Source organism: Anomaloglossus baeobatrachus, chromosome 1, assembly GCF_048569485.1.
Source record: "Anomaloglossus baeobatrachus isolate aAnoBae1 chromosome 1, aAnoBae1.hap1, whole genome shotgun sequence".
Taxonomy (NCBI): Eukaryota; Metazoa; Chordata; class Amphibia; order Anura; family Aromobatidae; genus Anomaloglossus; species Anomaloglossus baeobatrachus.
Window position 1 is genome coordinate 96531752 of NC_134353.1, and position 26323 is coordinate 96558074.

Genomic DNA, 26323 nt, shown 5'->3' on the forward strand with positions numbered 1-26323 from the left:
ATCACTGGGCCCCGGGACATCCAACCCCTACCCACGGAGGGGAGGACTAACAACTCTGCTGCTCCCTGTCACCGCTCCCGGGATCCCCATACAGAGCAGCGGTGGTGTCCACACAATCACCACAACCGTGGGTGGCGTCACGGACAATAAATCCCCAAAACCAAACCCCTTTTCACTCACGGGCGAGGAGCGCCGCTCGAGTCCCCGGGATCCGGCCCATCGCTCGAGCCACCGAGCAGCAGATGCCGCAGCAGCAGCGGCAGCCGGACTCGAGCAGTGGGAGAGCGCAGCGTCCCCTCCTCCGCCCGCGACATATGCCCGGAATTAAAAAAGATGAATATTTACTGCTCCCCATACCCATAATCCTGTCCACCTCCCTGTACTGATGCCGGCACCGAGAGGTGGGCTAGATTATGGGTGTGAGGAGAAGTAAATATTAATTTACTTTAATAGCAGGCACATGTGTTAGCCCCAGCCACTGACTTCCTGCAGCAGCTGGAGAGATTGTGCATCCTCTGTTAAAGAAAAGAAAAAAAAATGCCTTAAAACATTCTCTCTCTCATTCTAGCAATTGTCAAATATAATTTTAGTTTCTAATTGACCTAAAAGGGGAAAGGTTTATTCTGATTTCATGTCAGATAGTGAGAAAAACTTGTATATGTGTATTTTTAGAGAGTGTACTCAAACATGTACTCTACTCACAAAAAGTTAGGGATATTTGGTTTTTGTGTGAAATTTCAGGATGATCCTAATGTGCATTCTAACCTTTTCAGGTGAACCTATTGTGACCTTCTCTAAACTTTGGAATGCACCAGTCCAACTGTTCAATGTTTCAGTACTTTTTGCACAACTTGCTGTTCTCTAAAAAGGAGATTTATGGCAAATTTCACAACAGGTGTTTGATCCATGAATCCCCCAATAAATTTTGGGGTTCAATTAGAATTTGTATTTAAACAGTCCTCCTCATCACGCTGTTCACATACTGACATCATGAGAAAATTGTGAGACTTCAAGCAGATGTTCTCAGACGGAAGTGGCCATTGAACTTAGAGCGCCACAGGGTATCATCAGCAGGTTGCAACAAAGATACAGAGAGAATAAAAGAGTTACAGAAAGGCAGAGAAGTGAACACCTTCCCCATCCCACAGTGATGATTGCTTCATTGTAAACAATGCCCTTTGGAATTGGATGATGAATACCAAAGAACTCCAGGCACATTTAAGGTAGGTGAGAGGCACCAAAGTGTTATGTCACACCATTAAAAGCCATTTAGATCAGTGTGGACTGTGTACTAGACAACCTGAAGGATACCTGACCAACCACCAGTCACAGACGTCATTGCCTTACATGGGCTAGAGAGCATCTATGCTTGATGATGGACCAGTGGGCCTCAGTGCTGTTTTCTAATGAGAGTCGATTCACACTGAGCAGAAGTGATGCCTGCCAACGATGTTGGAGAAATCAAGTAAAGCGCTATGCATCAGCCACTGTTTTCACCAGATGAGCATTTGGTGGTGGTAGTGTTACAGTGTGGGTCCTTGTGTCTACTCAGTACAGAACTGCCCTACACTGTGTGAATGGTACAGTGACAGCCCAACTACAGTACTTGAATAACATCAGTAGTCCAGTCATTGTGCCTCTGCATGAACAACACAGGTCTAATTTCATCTTCATGGATAACAAATCTCCAGCTCATCGAGGTCACATCATTAGGGATTGACTACTGGAGACTGGGGTGCCTCACATGGAGGGGCCTGGATTTTCTCCAGACCTGAAGCCCATAGAAAACCTATCGGTTCAGTTGAGTCACCGTGTAGAGGCTCGTAACTCTGTACCCCAGAAACCTAATGACTTGAGAGTTGTCCTTCAAGAAGAGTGGTATGCCATGCCTCCGCAGACAATAGCTCCCCTTGTGAACAGTATGAGACATTGTTGTTAGGTGTAATTTATGCTCAATGCTACATGACACGTCATTGAGACATTGACATATTTGTAGGGGGAGTATACCCAACACTGTTGTAAGCATTTGTTTCAATAAATTGATGGTGATGAGGAAACCATTCCATGATTCCACTTAAATGCCCCATTTTCATGATAAAATACCACTGTAATGTGATATTTTTTACTTTTTTCATACGTTTCAGCCGAAACCCAGATATCCCGAACATGTTATAAGTAGTGCGTGTGTGTATGTTTATATAAATACATATATATATATATATATATACAGTTAGGTCCAGAAATATTTGGACAGTGACACAAGTTTTGTTATTTTAGCTGTTTACAAAAACATGTTCAGAAATACAATTATATATATAATATGGGCTGAAAGTGCACACTCCCAGCTGCAATATGAGAGTTTTCACATCCAAATCGGAGAAAGGGTTTAGGAATCATAGCTCTGTAATGCATAGCCTCCTCTTTTTCAAGGGACCAAAAGTAATTGGACAAGGGACTCTAAGGGCTGCAATTAACTCTGAAGGCGTCTCCCTCGTTAACCTGTAATCAATGAAGTAGTTAAAAGGTCTGGGGTTGATTACAGGTGTGTGGTTTTGCATTTGGAAGCTGTTGCTGTGACCAGACAACATGCGGTCTAAGGAACTCTCAATTGAGGTGAAGCAGAACATCCTGAGGCTGAAAAAAAAGAAAAAATCCATCAGAGAGATAGCAGACATGCTTGGAGTAGCAAAATCAACAGTCGGGTACATTCTGAGAAAAAAGGAATTGACTGGTGAGCTTGGGAACTCAAAAAGGCCTGGGCGTCCACGGATGACAACAGTGGTGGATGATCGCCGCATACTTTCTTTGGTGAAGAAGAACCCGTTCACAACATCAACTGAAGTCCAGAACACTCTCAGTGAAGTAGGTGTATCTGTCTCTAAGTCAACAGTAAAGAGAAGACTCCATGAAAGTAAATACAAAGGGTTCACATCTAGATGCAAACCATTCATCAATTCCAAAAATAGACAGGCCAGAGTTAAATTTGCTGAATAACACCTCATGAAGCCAGCTCAGTTCTGGAAAAGTATTCTATGGACAGATGAGACAAAGATCAACCTGTACCAGAATGATGGGAAGAAAAAAGTTTGGAGAAGAAAGGGAACGGCACATGATCCAAGGCACACCACATCCTCTGTAAAACATGGTGGAAGCAACGTGATGGCATGGGCATGCATGGTTTTCAATGGCACTGGGTCCTTGTGTTTATTGATGACATAACAGCAGACAAGAGTAGCCGGATGAATTCTGAAGTGTACCATGATATACTTTCAGCCCAGATTCAGCCAAATGCCGCAAAGTTGATCGGACGGCGCTTCATAGTACAGATGTACAATGACCCCAAGTATACAGCCAAAGCTACCCAGGAGTTCATGAGTGCAAAAAAGTGGAACATTCTGCAATGGCCAAGTCAATCACCAGATCTTAACCCAATTGAGCATGCATTTCACTTGCTCAAATCCAGACTTAAGACGGAAAGACCCACAAACCAGCAAGACATGAAGGCTGCGGCTGTAAAGGCCTGGCAAAGCATTAAGAAGGAGGAAACCCAGCGTTTGGTGATGTCCATGGGTTCCAGACTTAAGGCAGTGATTGCATCCAAAGGATTCGCAACAAAATATTGAAAATAAAAATATTTTGTTTGGGCTTGGTTTATTTGTCCAATTACTTTTGACCTCCTAAAATGTGGAGTGTTTGTAAAGAAATGTGTACAATTCCTACAATTTCTATCAGATATTTTTGTTCAAACCTTCAAATTAAACGTTACAATCTGCACTTGAATTCTGTTGTAGAGATTTCATTTCAAATCCAATGTGGTGGCATGCAGAGCCCAACCCGCGAAAATTGTGTCACTGTCCAAATATTTCTGGACCTAACTGTATATATATATATATATATATATACATATATATGTCTAAGGGGAAAACATTTCTCCTTGCGGAGACTGACAAATCAATCTGGCTGTCTGTGATGAGGAGTCTTATGGCTGCAATGCTCCTCTGGGCAATATTCAAATTGTCTCTTCAGGGAGGAGGGAGATAAACTCTAGTGCCACCTATTGGAAGTAGCATCTTAAAAGTCAAAAGTGCCCCTTTAACAAGCCTTTTCATATGATCTAGGGTTCTAATCCTTCCTCCCTGAAGAGACAATTTGAAAATTACCTAGAAGAGCAGTGCAGCTATAAAGGCCCCGTCACACACAGAGATAAATCTTTGGCAGATCTGTGGTTGCAGTGAAATCATGGACATATTGTTCCATTTGTACACAGCCACAAACCTGGCACTGATTGTCCACAATTTCACTGCAACCACAGATCTGCCGCAGATTTATCTGTGTGTGTGACAGGGCCTTAAGACTCCTCACCACTGACAGCCAGATTGGTTTGTAAGTCTCCGCAAGGAGAAAACTTTTCCCCTTTAGATCCCAGTAGAGCTTCTCATTCAGCCAGATCAGATCTCATATTTTGCACTGACGAGGGACAATCATCCTGAAACACTGTGTATGCAAATTGAGGTTCGACCTAGCATAAATCCTAAGTCATATGAAAAGGCTTGTTAAAGGGCCACTTTTGACTTTTAGGATTGCTACTTCCAATAGGTAGCACTAGAGTTCATCTCCTTCCTCCCTGAAGAGACAATTATATATATATAATAGAAAAAAAACAGAATGAAACAGGGGTTCCCTTGCTGGTTTCCCACACTGGTACTAACCTAACTTCAAACCTTTACAATGTGAACTGGTGCGTATCTGGATGGTGTATAAATATGAGAAAAAACATTCCAGCCGCAATCTTTAAAACCAAAAGAAATTCTACCTTATACATAAATGGAGGTATTTAGAATATTATAGTGGCCATTGTAATACCAGCCCAGCGCCCCTTCACAGCACCCTCCTTTGCTGGGTCCTACACTACACTGCGGCTGGAATTTTTTCTCATATATACATATATATATATATATACACAGTATATATTGACTACATATTGTTCACTTTCACTTATACCCACGTACTCAAGTATAATTTTTCTACTAGCAACATTATGTTTGAAGTTTATAAAGGTTCATCCTTCTATATATAGAATACTGTTGTACTGTACCTTCCTTATCGTCAATATTGTCTCGGCTTATTTTATCATAATCCTTAGTAAAACTGTGTTTTATAACTCATAAAAGATGTGTAATCTTATGTTGAACACTTGGGACCCAACCTGTCAATGTAGCGGTGTTGGATTAATGAATACTAATATTAATATCCAAGATAATAAAAAAATATAATAAAGTAACAATACTCTGAACAATGAAAAGAATAAAGTAACACTGAGTTATAGGGAAGGATCCAAGGTATCATTTTGAGAGTATAGAGATTAGGGTGTAGTGAATACCATATTTTCTGCAGGACATTGTAGTGATTATGGGTGACTGGCTTTGGCAAATTCATAAAATGTTATTCCCGTCTCGGACATTTATAGCCTATCCAGAGATATAACAACATGGGTATAGTGGAACCTCAGCAGATGACCGCCCTGTTACAGAAAATGAAATATCTAAACAAAGACCAAAAAATGCGATGACCGCATAGTGATAGATACTAGTCCTGCAGAACTTGTAAGAGATTACAGTACAGTTACAAATGGTGACGTTCTTTCTGGTGGAGTCATTCACTTTTCCCAACTTTTCCCTATGGCTCAGTTCAACATAACATCTTCCAACCAAGACTCATCTGCAGAGATTACATCAAAGACACATTTGACTTCTCACATTTCAGCACTGTCCCCATCTATTCCTGACCTGCACAAACTCCTCATCCTGCTGTAACCCCAAAATATGTGCAAAATATACCCTGTGCAAATGCCCTAGAAAGCAGTGCCCACATTTTGCCCCCTTGAAAGTAATGATGCCCTTTATGCCCATCTGTTGGCCACAATACCTTCAGTGCCGTTAAAACAATAATGCTTCTTAAGTGCCCACTTCATCTTTAATTATATCCCCATGAGTCCCCCAAATGTACTGCTACTCTATAAACAGTATGATGCAGCTACACCTCCACTACACACAGTTTCATAAGCCCACAACTCTCCTAAAAAACTATGTAAAGGCACCTACACTTTGTGATGAACCCAACAGTGGCCCTTAAACTGTATAATGTTTCCCACATTAACTCCCATGCTGTATAATGGCCCCCACACTTTAAACCCCACACAAATGTCCTTACAATGTATGATGGGCCTACCCACACTGTATGAGGACCCGACATTGTATAATGACCCCCACATTAGCCCTCACACTGTTAAAGGCTCCTACACTTTGAAGACTCCCTGCAGATGTACCTACAAAGTATGAGGGGCCCCCACACTGTATGAGGGCTCCGCTATACTGTATGAGGGCCCCAACACGGTATAATGGCCCCCATGTTAGATCTCAAACTGTATAAAAGCTGCACAATACCTCTCAAACCCTATAATAGCTGCACATTAGCCCCCAAACTATATAATAGCTACCCACATTTGATATGAGGGATACCATCAGTAGTCCCTACACTGTTTCATGGCTTCCCATACAATATGAGGGACCCCCATTGTTTTGATTGGCCCCAAAGTCCTCCATAAGTGTTAAATGAAATAAATAACATCATATATTCACATAACCCAGGATACTGATGAGTTCGCCAGTAAAGCAGAGCACCGTCGTAGCACTGAAACATGTACAAGACGTCAGTCACAGCGAGATGGCATCAATGATTCGGGACTCTGAAGTCCTGTACATGCGCTGGTGCATCAGCCACTGCATCGCTTACTCTTCTGTACACCACAGGCCTAAAGCGCCCTATGGTCTACAATACTGAGAACAGTAGTGCAGGGAGATCATGTGTCCCTGCTGTACGGCACAGCATATCTATAACAGTGAGCTGTGCACACCTATATAGTTGGCTCGATATGGCCCCCTCTGCCCCTCAATAGCTTTGCTACTGAGCATATCCACGGGGTAAAAATATGCTGATTCCACCCACAAGACGCATACCTATCTTGAATAGGGGAACTACGAGCATTGCACGGAATGAAAAGTCAGTCGTTCATGTACAGTTCTCTCTGTTGACTCGTAAGGGAGTTTAAAAAAATTAGTCCAGGTCATATTTGCTTAGTTATTTCCTGAACAAGTATTAAAGTCAATGGAGAGGCTCTTCTCTGGCCAACGCTCTACTATCAGCAGTCCAACAATGGACCTCGATCATGCGGTTAGGTATGAGTCACAGAGAGGAATATTCTGAGTGTTATTGAAGGATTTACCCTGTGGAATACCCCTTAAAGTTAGTCAAAAGGGATTTTAGTGCCACTATGGCTCAAATTAGCAAAGCCTGTATATGTTACTTTACTTATGTTTAATATGAATTTCTGAAAATTATCTAACAATAAGAGTTATCATCTTAACAATCCCGTAAGAGCTTTCAATATTTCATACTTTATTAATAATTCCTTGACAGCTTTACATTGTGAAATGTGCCCAGTCAACCTGCACAAAGATTACCAGTCTGAAACAGATTGCTCTTATTTTAAACCCAGGCCACCTCTCAAACAAATCATGGAGCACACTTTTGATATATTACTGAATAAGCTGGTATGAAACACTTAAGGATAAGAGAACACAGAGGAGATGGCATCCGATCTTTGCTATTTTTCAGAACATGAAATAACATCCTGTCAGCTACCTTTTACAGACCATTTTTATCAAGTCTCAAGTCAGAAAAAAAACCTGCCTGACCTCTATTTATGGCTATATTTTAGTTGATGTATTTGTTGAAGATACAAGTGATGGATGATAAGCGCTTTGGATAGCTGTATTTGTAGCAATTATACAGAAGTTGTAACAATGGACGCCTAAAATATTAATAAAAATAAAATTATAAATTGGTGACGTAAATAGAAACAGTACATTTATACTGGAAATATCTCCATTGCTGGGACCTCAATTGATCATTAGAACAGAGGTACTCCTGACTCCTAAGAGCTAAGCAGGTGTCATGCGCCGTCTATATCCACGCACGCGGATTACTTCTACTGCGTCGGACTCTGCTCATATTGCAGTGTCCAACAGAGAACCTGGTCTCTCTTAAGTGCTCAGCTCAACTGGCCGTCGGCTCAGTTGTTTCACTGCTCCCAGTCATGTAGGAGTTAATCCTTGTGGAGCAGCGTGCTGAGAGCCAGATTGCTACCTTCCTTCCTCAGGTGGACTCCTCCTGTTTAAGCCCTCTTTCACACGTCAGTGATTCTGGTACGTGACAGTTTTTATTCGTACCAGAATCATGGACATACGTAGATCCATTAACATCAATGGGTCTGTGCACACATCAGTGATTTTTCAATGACCATGTCTCCGTGCGGGGTACACGCGTGTTGATGATTTCCGCATGGAGACTTATCATAATGTACACATATATTTATTCATTTGTGCCAATACAACCCTTTTTTTTATCTGCCTTATTTTGCACGTCACCCCGCTAAAGGATACTCCTCTATGGTACCCTACTTGACCAATTTTATCTTCTATCATATTCTATGATATACATTAGTATAGCTACCTGGGTGATTTTACATAATGGCTCGCTGGTTTCGTTCAGCTCTTAAAGCAGTGGTTCACCCCTGTTCATTATTGGCCACATTGATATTATGTTAAGAAACAATGTTTCTCTCAAATACCTTGTGTTGCCAATAGGGCCAGTGAGCGGAGCTATAGCGGTCCGCTCATCCCCTTTGTGTGACCCTCGGGCTCCATGACCTTTGATGTCCGGTGAGGTCAAGTCAACTGAGGCAGGCCACAGTCTTCCTGAGTGACTGGGCTGTGGGTGGCGTTTCCCCGCTCGCCACAGCCCAACATCACAGCCCAGCATCTCCGTGCTCCCTCCTCCTTCACTGTAGAGTGCACAAGCAGGAGGGATGCTGGGCTGTAACGAGAGGTGAAACTCCGCCATTAGCCCAGTGACTCACGGAGACTGGGGCCAGCTGCGATGATGTCAGGTCAACAGGAAGTTGACATGACATCACCAAACAACAGAGATCACGGAGCCTGGGGGTCACATGATGGGGATGAGCGGTCTGCAATATCCCCACTGACAGACACTATTGGCAACATAAGGTATTTGAGAGAAACCTTGTTGTTCAACATAATATCGATGTGGCCAGTAATGAACAGGGGTGAACCACCTCTTTAACTCCCCTGCACATCTTCACAATGGAGATTGTAATTACTAGGCAATACAGCATTAAAGCTTTGTTTTTTTCCCTATTGTTGACAGATTAGTAATTTAAAACTACAAATGCTTGACCTGCTGATGCATATGGCAGAAGATATTCTGCATCAACAGAACAGCATTTGCAGATTCTAATCACTGATCTCTCAGTAGCAAACACATCTCATGTTTGCACTATATAGGTTATTATAATCTCTGTTATGGAAGAGTGCAATATAATCCATGATGTAAAAAGAATCAGGATTGTGTCTGATTTGATCCAAGCATATAGACAACTGTTGTCAGCCTAGAGAAGAACAAGGAGTCCATAACATCATTGAGTCTGTCTGAAAATATTTTGAAGAAATAGAAGAATTTATGCAAGCCTATATCCAAATAAGAACTGTGTCACACCCGTAACAGTTCTTCTCCTCGTGGCTACCCATGGTTCTCTCACTGCCTTAGACAGCTTCTAGTCACTTGAAATCTGTAGGCCTGTCCCAAGAAACTCTCACTCTGGACGTTCATCTATCTAAGCCCATTCCCAAGTATGCCATAGGCTTCGGAGCCTTGGAAGATACCTCCAGGTTTCCCAACAGACCCAAGTTACAAGGTTACGTTCTCACTGCAGCAACCCCACTGCAAACTCCTGCCTTACAGGCCTGTCTCTACAACCAACCCTCGGAACATCTGTCACTCATCCCACCTTTGCGTTCAGCTCCTTCTGTAGTCAAGAAGTATCTGATACTGCTATTTATATTACTAAAAAAGTCTATCTACATAACATTCCTATATTTTACATTACACTACATCTTGTCATTGATTTGCAACATGGCTTTGAATATTTTTGATAGAATTTATTTTTGGGAGTGCAGAATAACAGTTCTTGCTTTCTCTCATTGACCCACATTTTTGGAAGTATTTTGTAGTGTAGAATCCAATTGGAATTGTTAATTCTAAAAGTTATCATGAAATCAAATTGCTGCAGGGCATTATGAGGAAGCCTGCACTTCTACCTTTAGTCCGCTCACTGATTTTTGTTATGATCCTAACTGTAATGCTACTACCAGGGGGCACAGATACACAGAAGAGATGTAGCGCTCCTAAGTGTAATGCGGCTTCTGCCTACTAGATGTCACCAGTATCTATGTAGCAGAATGGTTGTACACACTGAAAGTCAGGGCCGGGAGGTCATGTCAGTGCAAAGAAGGAAGAGGAGCCAAAGTCACATGGAAGCCTAAGGTCAGTAGCCGGGAGGTAATGTCAGATACAGATGGGGATTAGAACCATAGTCAGAGAGCAAGATGTGGTCAGAAGCCAAAGAGGAGCGTCAGAACAAAAGGGGGAAAGCGGGACTGAGGGAATAAGACAAGTGGAGGGTCAGGGAGCACAGACAAGACGGACAGAGCAGTGAACAGGGAGAGGAGTCGGGGTAGCAGGACGATGATCAGAACAAACTCACAGGAACCAGAGGCGCACACTGCAGAATAGGAACTATCACTGGCGAAGTTCCGGTGGAAACAGCCCAAAGATAAAGCAAGGCAATTACCGGAACAAGGCACTAAACAAGCTCCGCTCACCGGAAAGGACCCGGGCGGGAAATACAAACAACTGAGCAATAGACAAAACCCGATGGCTTTGCAAGGAGCAGAACCAAAGGTGAATCATGACACTGAGGCGGCTTTACACGTTGTGACATTGCGGCCGATATATCGTCGGGGTCACGTCGTTAGTGAAGCACATCCGGCGCCGGTAGCGACATCGCAACATGTAAATCCTACCTGCGACGATGAATGAGCGCAAAAGTGACAAAAATCGCTGATCTGTGTCACTTCGTTCTTTTCCATAATGTCGCTCCTGCTGCTGATACGATGTTGTTTGTCGTTCCTGCAGCACCACACATCGGTGTGTGTGAAGCCGCAGGAATGACAAACATCTCCTTACCTGCGTCCAGCGGTAATGCGGAAGAAAAGAGGTGGGCGGGATGTTATGCTCATCTCCGCCCCTCCGCTTCTATTGGCCGGCCACTTAGTGACGTCGCGGTGACGCCGAACGCACCTCCCCCTTGAAGGAGGGATTGTTCGGCGGTCACAGCGACGTCGCCGACCAGGTATGTGCGTGTGAAGCTGCCGTAGCGATAATGTTCGCTGCGGCAGCAAGCATAAGTTATCGCATGTACGACGGGGGCAGGTGCTATCGCGCTCGACATCGCTAGCAATCGCTAGCGATGTCGCAGTGCGTAAAGTACCCCTAACAAACTAAATTTCAAATAGTTTGTATTCGTGTGGAACCTCGAATTTCAAGAAATTCTTAAATTCTATTTGAATTTGATCCTCGGCAGATCAATCCGCTTCTTTATGTTACTAAAAATGTTATAACGCTTTGAAAAAGGAATGAAAATAATGTTGCAGTGTGATTTCCATGTAAATATCTAGAAAACAGCTGTTCTAATATCCAATCTACTTTATTTACAAGGGAATTTTAAAGCTCAGTTTGAAAAAAATGCACATTACATTCCCTCACAAATAATTACATAAATGAGAACTAAAAGCCAGTGTATTTGTGCCAATTAATTGCACATTATTATAACTCTAAAATGCCATGCCAAAAGGAACAGCTATTTTATGTTCACAATAAAACCCAGTAAATCACACTAACCTTTATCCGAACCACATGCAATCACTTCCCACCTTTTGTAGGAAACCTGATGACAACAAAATGATCTTTGAATACAAAAATGAAGGCAGAAATGATTTGATTCTTCCAAAGCTTTCACTGCTGATGGCTTCTGGACGGGGACAAGCATCAAAAACAAAATTTTATATTTCAAACTTACTTAAGTCTTTTTCTAGCGCTAAAATATTTCCGGTGCCAATATTTTCTCTTTTCATTGTACGTGTTATCTATATCCACAAATGATATCGGTGAATTCTGCCTGAAAGAAGAGGCGGAAATCGAGATCGACATTGCTCTTTGATAACATAAACCAGAAAGCCAAGTACCTCCTATACAAACATATCAAAACTAACTACCCCAAGGCTATAACCATACACTGCTCTTTCAATTAAAAACACATCATGATCACTGAGCGTGGACCCCGTAGAAACATGCTATGTGTCCCCTGGGCAACAAGCATCACAGGTTGGAAACCTAAACTACAACATATCCATTGCTGCTGTTTGTGGCACAGACATGGAAATCTGATATCCTTAACCCCTTCCCACATATGGCCAGAACTACGTATCCAAAATGCTACAAATAGATGTACAGTTACATTTAGGGGATGGTATGGACACAAAAGATGGCAGCTTGTATCATCAACCATAGATCTTGACTACATTAAAAAGCTGATATCCATCTATAATTACGAGTATCATAAAAAAAATTCTGATCCTGGCTGTTTACCCACTTAGATGCTTCAATTAATAAAGTTAAAGGGAAATTGTCAGCAGGTTTTTGTTATGTAATCTGCAAACAGCAGTAGATAGGGGCTGAGGCATTGATTTTAGGGATGTGTCACTTATTAGGCTGTATGCTGTTGTTTACTTAGAATGATTGTTTTATCAACAGATTATCACTACCGGAACTACAGCTCAGATGCCTGCTAGTCTGACCAAGACCTCAGGACTGATAAGCAGCTCACTGTCAACAGACAATGTATGCAGAGAAACAGAAACAGTGCAGAGGATGACTAATACAGGCAAATATAGTGCCTAAAAAAACACCCTATCACACAGATGAGAAAAGTGAATTTACAATATATTATTATGCAAATTAACGACATCAGTTTTGCATTCATGCAGATTGGAACAATTCTGTCACCTCGCTAATACTCTACTCTTAAAACTCTCTGGATGCTAAAGCAATCCAACTAGAAACACAGTCATTCAAATATGTCTATTAAGGATATCTCAAACCTAATGGTTTAACTAAAATGTGTCACTGTCTGTCTCTAGTCCGCCATTATCGCCAGTCCGTCATCACTTTAACTCGGAGAAGCATTACACAGACCCTAATGGGGTTCAATAACACTTTCCGATAGGCCGCAAGTTTTACTTGATGAGTAGCTTCTAAAATTTGGTACAGTGGTTGCCTTTATTCTCTGAAGCATAAACCCCATCCCCTGATGATACCATATGTCTGCTCAAGAAGCAACAGCTCACAAAGACTGTCCTTCTTTGGTATGCAGTATTCGTTTTTATTTGCTGTTGGGTATTTGGTCTTCACGGGAGCCCCGGCAATGATGTTCCTTTTGGACCAAGTCATGATGTTCACTTTGGACCAGCTCACAATGTTTCCTTCGAATCAGGTCTCAATATTCCCTTTGGATCAGGTCTCAATGTTCCCTTTGGATCAGGTCACGAAATTCCCTTTGGATCAGGTCTCAAAGTTCCCTTTGGATCAGGTCTCAATGTTCCCTTCAGATCAGGTCTCAATGTTCCCTTCGGATCAGGTCACAATGTTCCCTTCGGATCAGTTCACGATGTTCTCTTCAGATCAGGTATCAATGTTCCCTTTGCATCAGGTCTTAATGTTCCCTTCGGACCAGGTCACAAAGTTCCCTTCGGATCAGGTCTCAATGTTCCCTTCAGATCAGGTCATGAAGTTCCCGTTGGATCAGGTCTCAATGTTCCCTTCGGATCAGGTCTCAATGTTCCCTTCAGATCAGGTCACGATGTTCTCTTCGGATCAGGTCTCAATGTTCCCTTTGGATCAGGTCTTAATGTTCCCTTCGGATCAGGTCAAGAAGTTCCCTTCGGATCAGGTCTCAATGTTCCCTTCGGATGAGGTCATGATGTTCCCTTTGGATCTGGTCTCAATGTTCCCTTCGGATCAGGTCTCAATGTTCCCTTCGGATCAGGTCTTAATGTTCCCTTCGGATCAGGTCATGAAGTTCCCTTTGGATCAGTTCTCAATGTTCCCTTCGGATCAGGTCACGATGTTCCCTTTGGATCAGGTCTCATTGTTCCCTTCGGATCAGGTCTCAATGTTCCCTTCGGATCAGGTCTCAATGTTCCCTTAGGATCAGGTCACGATGTTCCCTCCAGTGTAACTTAGGTCTTCCACTCTCAGACCTGTCTATGGCAATGTTGGCTGTAAATCACCTGTGTTGCCACATGATCTTCCAGATGCAGGTTCTGATGCCAACTCCTCCCCTTCTCTGCCCTGTTAGGCCTTTTATATTTTATATCTGCACAACAACTCTCACTTGATCTGGTGTCTCCTTCTACTTTTCCATGGGAGAATGTGGACTTTGCTGCTGGGTTCTTCCTACTGGCCTTCTCTCCACTCTATTTCTGTTGTTATTATATTTGACCAGCAGATGGCGATATTTATATGCATTGACTTGTGCATCTCTTCCATGTACACAGAGAGCTGTGGTGTGGGTGAGGTTAGCTTTCTGAGCTCTGCTACATGCTACATCTAAAACCTCTGATTGTGTCACAACTACTGCATCCAGTAAAGTAAGTGATACATCAGTGGAATCAGGGTCTCTTTTCCTATATTATGCTGCTCTCAAGATGAGGTAGCAAATAACCTTTGGCATCAAAAAAGTGGTACAATGGATCAGTTTTTTTACTGGATCCGTCGCATCAGTTTTACCACTATCTGCGACGGATCAGTTGCATCACTCACTAAACAGATTGGGACTGATGAGAAAAAACTGCTGTGTGAAAGGGGCCTCAGATGGTAAAAACTTGCTGACAGATTCCTCTTAATTTAATTTAAAGAATTACATAATCCGTCAAACATCAGAATGTGAGCTGTCATCATATTTAAAATCTCCTACATTTGGGATAACTGAAAAACACCCATTCTAAAAAATCTATTCCCAACATAATGCAAAGTTATATGACCGAATAGGGCAATGAGAATGTAACACGATTCCGTAAAAGACTAAAAATCACTAGTGCAGAAGCGGCCCGAATGTAAAATGACTAAAAAACTGTATGAATAAGTTGAAGCATAAAATGATGGTTTTATGTACTGTAGCAAAGGTCATGCCAGACTAACCTTATTAGCTTCTTTGAAGAAGTGAGGAGGAATGTAGATCAAGGCAATGTAAAAGGAGTAACTGTAATCTACCGACCGTTCAAAGGCTTTCAATATGGTGCTCAACAAATTAACAGCAACGGGTGTGAATGCAAATATTTGCACTTGAGCATAGAGCTGTTTAAAGGATGAATTAAATATGAGTGTTCTAAATGAAGTGGTTTTATGTTTAGTGAATATTATAGTCACTTTCGTATTTAAGGATAGTGAATTTCAATTTTGATATGACTGTATAAATTAGAGTATGGAATTATGTGCATGTGTAGATGATTAAAGAGCAGCTTCCCTGGTGCCATTTTTCTTCTTAAACAAGTTTACCTCTTATATTTACATTGGTTTGATTGAAGGCGTTTTCTGGCCTATTACAATAGTTTTAAGACAAAGGATCCCTAAAAATCGAATCAAGAGCTAGAGAGAGGTGGTATGGAAATAAAGTGGAATGTATAAGGTGCAACCTGGAATCTTACATGGAGAGAGGAAACATTGCTTACATACGGCCTAAGGGGACCACTTCTAGACTTGTTCACTTTCTAGTTTTTGGTAAAAGTAACAGTACCATTGGCTTGGTTGGCACCTTGTTGTGCTAACAGGGAGGAAAAAAATTCCATATACTTTGTATTTTTTTACTTAAAGAGGACCAACCACTAGGATTTTCATATATATACTAATGTCTGTGCTATACTGGCACTATCACGCTGATTCTATACATATCTTCAGTTGTGAGATCGGATGTATACTTTCTGAATGGAATATCTAGTAGGTGGGTCAGGATTTGCTAATTATTCCCGCCCCTGTCTGCTGTCTGTTTTTCTTTCCACTGTCTCTGTTATTACAGGTGGAGGAAGGGGGGAGGAAAGATGGGGGGAGGAAGTAGGGGGGTAGGAGGAAGGACGTGGGTGAGAAAAAGAACAGGTGGGAGGAAGGACGGGGTGGGAGGAAGGACAGGCAGTAGAAAGGGGAGGGAATAACTATATTCCCTTGTACCTCTCATCAAATAGTGCATTGCACAAACTTTACTTGCCTGTATTTCAGAAAGTATACATCTGATCTCACATCTAAAAGGTATGTATAGAATCAGCATGATAGCGTCAGTATAGCACTGGCTTTAGTTAATATATGAAAATCCTGGTGGTTGATCCTCTTTAAAAGGAATTTGTCAGAACACTCCCCCCCTTTCCAAAACACGTGTGTGTATGCTGTTTTGGGAACCTGACCACTCATTCTACCCCTCCCCCTCTCCAACCATATAAATCTATACGTTTCTTAAACAAAAATGCTGCTCAATTACAGAGAAATCCAGCTTATAACTGATATGCAAATGAGGTTTAAAGTGCACTGGGTGGGACGAAGCACTTCTACTGCCTGACTCTGCCTTCCATTATGTTGCTGATTGTTAGCACTGGTACAGCGTGTCAGTTATCTAGTAGAGAGAAGTTGAAAATGGAGTTAGGAGCCAAGGCAGTTTGAGTGCTAAGTTACATGTAGAGCATTGTGTTTGCCACTCTCATTTGCAAATCAATTCTAAAGTGAATTGAGAGCTGTTTGCTCTCCTGCATACACTAGTGAATGGAGCATGCTGACCCTTATAGTTCTGCAGCTGCTGTCTGCTCTCCTGCATACACTAGTGAATGGAGCATGCTGAGCCTTGTAGTTCTGCAGCTGCTGTCTGCTCTCCTGCATACACTAGTGAATTGAGCATGCTGAGCCTTGTAGTTCGGCAGCTGCTGTCTGCTCTCCTGCATACACTAAGGAATTGAGCATGCTGAGCCGTGTAGTTCGGCAGCTGCTGTCTGCTCTTCTCCATACAGACAGACAGCAGAAAGCAGCTGCAGAACTACAAGGCTCAGCATACTACATCCAGGACTGTATGCAGGAGTTTTTTGCCCCCCAAAAATTACATGGTCCTCGCCATGTTTTTGTATGCTAGCGAGGTATAGCAGGCAGCTACGGGCTGCCTCCAACCCCCAGCTGCCTATTTGTACCCGGCTGGGAACCAAAAATATATGGAAGCCCTTTTTTTTTTTTTAAATTATTTCATGAATTTCATGAAATAATTTAAAAAAAAAATGACGTGGACTTCGCCCAATATTTGTGTCCAGCCAGGTACAACTAGGCAGCTGGGGATTAAAATCCGCCGCGCAGGGTGCCCAAGCTTTCTGGGCACCCCTTCTGCGAATTGCAGTCCGCAGCTGCTCCAGAAAATGGCGCTTTCATAGAAGCACCATCTTCTGGCGCTGTATCCAACTCTTCCAGCTGCCCTGGTGACAGGTGGCTCACTGGGTAATAATGTGTTTAGGGCTAGCTGTATATTATCAACTGGTCCTAAGCCCGAAATTCATGGTGTCATGCCAATATTAGACATGGCCAACATGAATTTCTAGTACAGATAAAAAAAAACACAACACACAGAAAAATATTTTTATTAGAAATAAAACACAACACAATTAGTGACTCCATCTTTATTGAAATAAAGAACCCCCCTCCACAGTAATCCTGGGTCAAGGGTCCCGTGCCGTCCAATCCTGATCCAATATTATCTGATCGGTTTGCTGGAAGGCATCATGCTGGAACATCATTCCTCCCTACAGTCCCTGGATTTTAGTCATAGAGGCATTACTGGGGCAAAATAGTGAGTGGTGTCTGAAACCACACCCCGGCACTGACTGACAGCCTGTTCTGTACTCATGCAATGCTAAGGCGGCTTTCAGTCAGTGCAGGGGGTGTGATTACAGCCACCGCTCATTATGTATGGAGCAGGGACTGAAGCCGTGCCTTTATGACTGAAAGCCTGAGGCTGCCTGGAGGAATAAGGTTAATTTCTTCTCAGTAGCTTTACATGCTATTGTTAAGATTAACCCCATATCTGCAAGTTAATACCATTTGGGGACATTATAGTTTCCCTTTAAGTGAATAAAATAAACGTTATACAAAATATTTTCCTACAAAGCTACCTAGCAATATGTGTAGCTCCTTGTGTTCTGTAATCACTGTCACATTTATCCCTCGGCGTGGAGAGATTTGTGACGGTTCTACTATTTCAGCTTTTCTCCCTACTCTGGAGACTAATATTAAATATACTTTGCTTTCTGTTGGCACAGTAAGGGTTAATGTCAGTTTTCCCTTGTCGAAAGTTGCTTCATTGGAGCTCAGCTGTACCCTTTTGTGGCCACTTCACTCCTCCTTAAAAAGGCCCATCAGCCACCTCTTCCTTGCAGTTGATAGAATCCTTTTACCAATTTCTGCCATGGAGAGAGGGAGTTGCTCTGTAGCTGCTGGTGTAACTCTTGCTGTTTGCTTGCTATTGTTGTGGAGACACCCTTTGTCTAGTATTTTCTTCCCTGCTTTGGTGTTCCCCTTTACCATTTGTTATCTATACCTCTGTGTTTGGGTGTAATATGACTAAGTTTTGATTCCGCCTGATTGTCAATTTTCTGTGGGGTTAACTCTGATCCCGGTTCCTCCCTTGGGTGGTGGGAGAGGGGGTACTAGATCAGGACTAGTTAGGAACAGGGCTAGGGTGGCGGCCCAGACATCCTGCACATCAGAGGTAATACTGGGATCAGGGATAGCTAGTGCCCCCTAGCCTGAGCGTCACTCCAGGAGTCCTTATCCCATGTTACCTCCATTCCATCCTGTGACAATCACTTGCTAGACTGTGATGACTCTCACACATAAGAAAAAGAAACCATTTGTCAAAATGAGGGAAGAAAATAAAAAAAAAAATCTAAATGTGTATTGCAAAACAGTAAAATCATTTGCAGGAACATTGCTTGGACCCCTATCTAGTGTTTTGGTGATACCGCCAACTGCAGCATTTGGTTGTAGATGCAAAGGGCAGAAGATAATGAGTAGAAGGAGGAAATCCAGCTGCCCAAATGAATGCTACAAATATGGTTCTGGTAATGGGTCCATTTCAGACACACAATTTAGCATCCCAAACAATTTCCTATACTGCCAATTACACTAATATTGTGATAAATTATGCAATTGATGGCCCGTGTTTTCTAAATGCTCTGTTCTGCATTCTACAAAGATGAAGCAATACATATCTTACAAAAAGATAGGATTCTTGTAAAAACATTGTAATCAAGCACGGTAAATGTCATTTATAATTAATAAGCAATTTAGTGAACTGATTATTTATTTCCTTTGCATCTATCCAGCCGTGGTTTGCCCAATCCTTATTATCCTGATCATGTGCTACGAATCTTCTTCGCTGGCACTGGCACTGCCCGGTGAACAGACGGGCAGACATCATTAAATATAATCAAGTCAGGGTGGCTTCCTTTACTGCCCCAGATATTCTGATTTACAGAAGTACAGTAAACTCATTTTTGTATGCTCCCTTCCTAAATATCAAATTATAAAAATTGCTCACGTAGAATTGTAATCCCCAAATTTTTCAATAGTCTGTTTACTCGCACTTAATGCTGCTGAACGAAGGACATTTAATTTAGTATTTTTATGGCTCACTGAGCTTAGTTAATAAATACAGTGTGTGAGTATTCCCTCGATCCCATCAATATCTCTGTGCTGGCGACAATCAAGTTACTTACATTAAAAAGTTGTAAAAGTTTGTCCTTTAAAAATAACATGTCTGAACCATGCAACAGCCTGAATGGCGCTGTGAACACGATAATGGTTCATCTTGTAAAAAGAGGATAAGGTCTCATATTCAATAAAGTCAGTCACCAAGGTTAGCTCAATGTAAAATCTTCATATAGAGCAGCCTAGTAGACAGCTCTGTGTCCAGGCAGAAGTCAGAAGATCTTACTTCTCCTCTCACAGCAGTTTGTCCTAGAACCTTCGCAAAGAGTTGCTATTAGGGCAGTTGAGGACGAATGTAGATTCTCTCATCCAAGAGAATTGTCTGATTATGCAGATGATTGTCACAGACCTGATTGGTGGTGCTGTGCCCGTATTGCAGTTTTCTGTTTCACCTTCCTGTGGACCCGGTGTCTGCCTACGTACCGTATTGAGCGTCCTGCCAGTGTTTCCGAAATCTCTTCTGTGTCACTGAGACAGACGGTTTCTGTGATGACTGAAGCCTCAGGGGCATCATAGAAACCATCTGTCACAGTGACTCAGTGACCAGTGTTTTCGATATCTCTTCTGTGTCACTGAGACAGACGGTTTCTGTGGCGCCCCTGAGGCTTCAGTCGCCACAGAGGTACATGCACCTCAGCCAGAGGTGTGGTATTCCATCCTGGGTACGGAAAAGGTCATCCACCAGTATGCACACAAAACACACAACATTCTCAGTTAGCAGCTCCCACCGAGTCAGGGTTGAGGCTTGGTGCCATTAATGCTATGTATAGCCACCACTGGTGATGACACCTCCCTCCCCCTTATCTGACGGACCTGGGGTGGAGTCTAGTGAGTTAGGGAAGTCTGTTGTGTCAGAGAGTCGAGAAGCTGCAGTGAAGGAGTGAAGACCTGTGGCCTGGAGCTGGTGCAGCTCGGCCTGGGCACAAGACAGAAGGGGTCCTAGGGACCACGGGAAGTGCGCCATACTCCCGTGGCCTTGTTCTACATACAGCATCAGACTTAAAAAACTTGGCCACAGAACGGGGACTGGTCCCTAGACTAGAAGAAAAGAACCTACGTACTCCGCAAGTAAAACCAGAGGCTGAGGACACATCTAGTACTGAAGCCGAACCTACATATGAATCCGCTGGAAGGTGACCACATAGGGCCAAGGGATAGAGCTTTACACCACCTGACATGGCCCGCAGACATTGGCTCAGGGCACCATGTGCGTAGGTGTGGGACAGGTGGGAAAGAAGTTAGCGCAGGAAGACGACCGGGGAAGGTACATAAGAAAGGTGCACTGGACTTGACCTCCGAACTACCCAGGATCAGCTGGAGCCCTTCACAGTGGAACCCAGCACTCCAATGGCGGTCACTGGCTAGTCGTGTTACCTTGGAACCTGCTACAGTGAGTAAACATCTTGAGACTGCATCCCTGTGTCTCTCCGTTATTCGCCTTTGCCTCCGGCCCTGCAACTCCCACCATCACTTACTACTACCCCCATCTGCCCTGGGGCCCAGCTCTAGCTGTGGAGAGCTATACCAACCAAGCTGCATCACCATCTGCTCCAGAAGTCACCATCCCGCAGCCGCGGTACCTAACTTGCCGCATACCACAGGTGGCGTCACGAACTACAACCCCCATCATCATTCCCTTTACTCTAACTGACACCGCCGGGGTTACAAAACCGGTCCTTGCTACCGCGGCATCCCAGAAACAGAAACACGGCTCGATAACGAGTGCCCCACGGCCCCGACGCGGACATGTCATTTTCCTACTCCGGGTCACTCTCTTCTTGGTGGGCGGGTTTTGCTCTCCTGCACTGCATTCTGGGTAATTGCTGGGCTTCATTAGGAAGCGGTGTCGGCCGGATCATCGCCAGTTGTATTACCTGGTTAACGTCAGTAAGTGCCTGGCTCCTGGCTGTTTGGTGGACTGATCTTGGTACTCAATCCTGGATTGTTTTCTGACTATGCTCTGTTTCATCCTCTGACTCTGCGTACCATCTGGCTCCTGATCTCTGACTTCCTCTTGACTGCGTCCTTGCTTGTCCCTTTTTTCCTTATGTGCTCTCCTGGTTACCGGACCTTGGCCTGACTTCTGACCTCGCTTTTGGTCTTCTCCCTGTGTGTAGTTGCATCCTTTTGGCACTGACCTCGGCTTGTCTGACTTCCCCTCTGCTATTGCAGCACGCTTACTCACAGCGCCATCTAGTTGCTACTCTGCCCCACACACATAGTGACTAGTTTCTCACTCTACTACGTTAGTGACATTACATTGATACTGTGATCAGAGTTTGACAAAAGTTTGATAAGAGTGAGCCCTGATTCTCTCGTAAGAGGAGAAGATGGAGAAAAATATTTCTCCATCTTCTCCATTGTGCGATTTCACGGAAATTGGATTTGGATAGCATACAGATGTCATCCAAAGGCAGTCCGATGTTTCCCACAAACCCATTGACTTGCACGATCGAATATTGGACCAAACCTGGAGCACAAAGGGATTTTGTCCTCTGAGACTTTCAGAGGAAAAATATGGACTTGTGCATGTCCCAACACACTAACATTGGTCCAAGTGAGATCCAATGTTTAATCTGATTATAATTGGACTGAAAATATGGTCATATGTATCTCCCCTTACAATGAGATCAAGCAAAACCTGTGGAAAAGTCATTCTCTTTGATTTTAATGATCATGTATGGGGAGTTGATCTTTATAATGGTTTTTCTGAATGCCATATTTCCTCTTGAAGAGTTAATTTTACTATTTTTTTCACTTTGGACGACTCCTGTCTATATTCCCCATATGAATTCCATAGAGGTGATCAACCACCTCCTCTATGTATTAAAAGGGTTCCCTCTCTGCTGTTCATCGTTAATCCATGTATAACCAGAATAGCAATTCAGTTCAGTGGCCACTAGAGATGAACTAGCCTACTTGCACCTTTTTTTCCTCTGCAAATTTAATGTCCCTTAAAATGTTCTTGGGTCGAGGACCAGATGAGTGGTGGTGAGTAGTGTAGGGGTGAAAGTGGTGAGCATAAGGTCTTTTTATGTTTTAATCTTTTGATGGCCTCTTATTGGTGGCCAGCAGCTGGATCCATACATCGGCAAATTACTAAAAAATCCAATTTTTAGTAAATGCAAAGTTTTGTAGAATTTCAATGGAATTCAATTTCACTCATATTTATTGGCTCATCTCCAGTAACATTATTTAATGCTAACTAATTATTGGAGCTTTAACTGTGGAAATCAGTTGATGAAAAGGCTTTCTTTATTTCAAAAAGATGTTGTTGAGATGAGACAACTTTTTATTAATTGTTGTCCAGTCACAGCACCAATGGTACATGATGGTGGCTTTCACAGGATGAAGCAGTGAGAGGCAATTAGAGGTCAGGCATAGAGGAAGGCTGTTGGTCCAGTTAACTTTAGGAGGAGGCACCATGCTACGAGTAGTGAGCTATAGGGAACGTGGTGTAGCATAAGGGACATTGCTGGTATTGGCTGTGCCAACCTCTGTGCTTTACAGTGACTGTAAGATTTTGGAGATAGTGTAGAGTAAGTGGCCTCATAGGACAACAATGTTTGGCTTTTTTGGCAGGTAAGGACTGGTAATCCATATATATTCTATTCTGCCTCATGTTAGAAGATATTTTTAGATTTTAGGCTGAATTCACAAGATGGTACGGCATCTGATGCGATTGCATCGGCTACGATATGCTAATGATACTTGGCTCCCACTGTGCTGCAAGCGTGAGCTGAGTGTGATGCAACTGTGATCCAATCCTGCGACCGGATCACAGCTGCAGAGGAGACTCAGACACTGCTAAGGAGAAGGAGGGATTAATCTCTCTCTCTCCTCCATTGTCAGCTAATGTGATTATCGCACTGCACTCCGGTGTCATCCGAGTGCAGTCCGATGGTTTACTCACACCCATAGACTTGTATGCGAGTGATACGGCTCTCACCGACAATCGGAGAATGCTGTGACTTTTCTCTCATTCAGAACCTGGATTTGAAACAAGCTGACCATCTGCTCTCCCTCATTGAATAACATTGGGCCGAGATTTTCTCGCATTGCACTCGTCCAAATTCATACTTGAGCGTACCCGAGGTGGAAAAAGTTTTCTGACATGAATTTTCAAAGTAAGTACATCAGCCTCTTCTGGTCTAAGAAATCCATCTATGCAGATTATATTGTGAAATCTTTCCCCAGATATGCTTTTGATCTGACTTATCAGAGAGGCACCATAATCAAAACCTGGCCAGTCCGTGCCCAAGATTAGACCCATGTGCACCGCCGTCTTAAGCGTCATATATAGACCTTTGTGTCTTCCTGTTTAGAGATTTCAAATGAAGTCTGTGACCCACCAGGTAAGTTATCCAGGAAGATGAAAAGGGAAAATGTATGACTGTTAGTTCAGACTACATATGAGGTGTGTTTGTAGTCTGTTGCCATAGAGACACATGTCCGTATAACAGCTGTATACACACAATGCTGTCCTCAAAACCATTTGCAAAGTTTCTTTTTGTAGTTTGCATCAAAACAATTTCGCAGGTGTGAATACTGTAGCCTTTAAAGGTTGAACTGAAAAAATTGCCATGTTAAGAAATATTTGCGGCATTGAGTCTTTACTACTGGAAGAAGATCATTGCCCCTCCAGCTGCTACTATAACTAGATAATTGTAAATTTGTCTCCCTGCTGCAAGAGGTCAGAGAACTCTATCAGATCAGCTTGATAAAGACATACAGACACTCGTTTCATGTTAGGCAAGCAAAACTACCCACAGCATTCAGATGAATGGAAATTAAACCAGGTAATGCAGTTGGACAGGAGTGACAGGTGCCAATCAAAATCCTTATCGCAGCAGTTTCCTGGTACATTAAATGTGTAAATCAACAAATCCACAGTGATCACGCTGTATAAGGAGCAGTAAGTGGTCGCCGCACACCGCACTGTGAGACAAGTGATGAGACTATAAAAAGGTTAGCTCGACTTCTACTTTTGATATCAGTCCCAGCATTCTCCATTCACTAAGCATTTTTATCTCACAGAAACGAGGGAAAATGCACTTTGAAGCAAAAGTACAATCTGGAAAATCAGCAGGACTGGAATTTGTTGATTGTGTCTTGTTCGCGTACACGCTACATTACAGTAGAGCATCAGTACTAATTCTACATGGCAGCTCCACGGAATACCATCTGCTTCCCTAGTAACTGTTAATATAGTTGTAATTATCTACTTCTAAGTCCTTTATTGGAAATATCATTTGCAAATTAATCAACTGCAGACCAGTAAAACAGATGACATGCTACTATGAAAACAACAGAATTGGTACAGACTGTTTTCCTGAAGAGCCTGCAACAGAGGATTTATCGGCTTATCTGCAAAGACATGACAAACAAATGAAAGGGATAAAGGACAGGCGATGTTATGGATGTACAAACAATGACATATTAGGATTTTACTGCAGTATCAATCTGCACCCATCCCCTGTATGGTTCAAACATGTGTATGTTTGGAAAGAGTCAATAAAGGTATTGGTCTACTACTGTGGTGGTAGCTAGAGATGAGTGGACCCGAACAGGAAAGTTTGGGGTTCATACATAAAAACTTTCGAAAAAAGTTAGTGACCGAGTTTGGAGTTTGGGTGTTTTACATATGCAAACCACTCGAGCGAGCATTGCTGTGCTCGGGTACACTCCGTGCTCAGCCTAGTGTGAGCCACTTGCAGTCTCTAAATGGCTCTCAGTGGTGGTAGCAAGAGTGTTATCAGATGTAGTGTGCATACAAAAAAAACTGCCCGTTGAGAGAGCCGAACTGCCAATTATTGATTTCCATTAGGGTTCAGATCAAGTCTGAATTCTGAACTGAACTTTATCTAAAGTCAGGTTGAGCCTAGTGAACCCAATCTTTCAGGGGTCTACTCATTTAAACTAGTCGCGCTTGTGTTACCACTAGAGATGAGCAAACCCAAAATTCGGTGCTCAGCATTCATGCAGCGCCCCACGAGGCAGGTGGTCATCCTACTCGTTGCCAGGCCATTGAGGGTCGGGTCAGGCGATGTCACAGGTGGCCTTGCCCGGTTCCGTTGCCTCGAGGCGTGCAGTGAATGAAGAGAAAGCGGGGTGATTAGGGAAAGTTTGTCGTGACGCCACCTGTGGTATGCGACCAGGGAATAGCCGCCACTGCACAATTCCTTGCCGGGGCAGGTGTTATGGCAGCCGGGATGGTGTCACTCCTCATAGGCGGAGCGGGCCCCTAGTGGATGGCGGGGTTTATAATGACGGTTGGCACGAGGCAGCGACGCCGGTACGTATAAGCCGACACAGTCTCTCCAGGTTCAAGGTGTTCTTTACTCACAACTTCATTTGCCAGCCCCACAGTACCGGTCACCGCCGTGATGGGCTCCAGCAGATCCCGGATCCATGGGAGGTCAGAACCGGTGCGGTAGTCTGTGGGCCCGTCCTTGCTGAGCTTTCTAGTGCGGGTCCCTGTGGCTTGAAGCTCTTAGAGTCT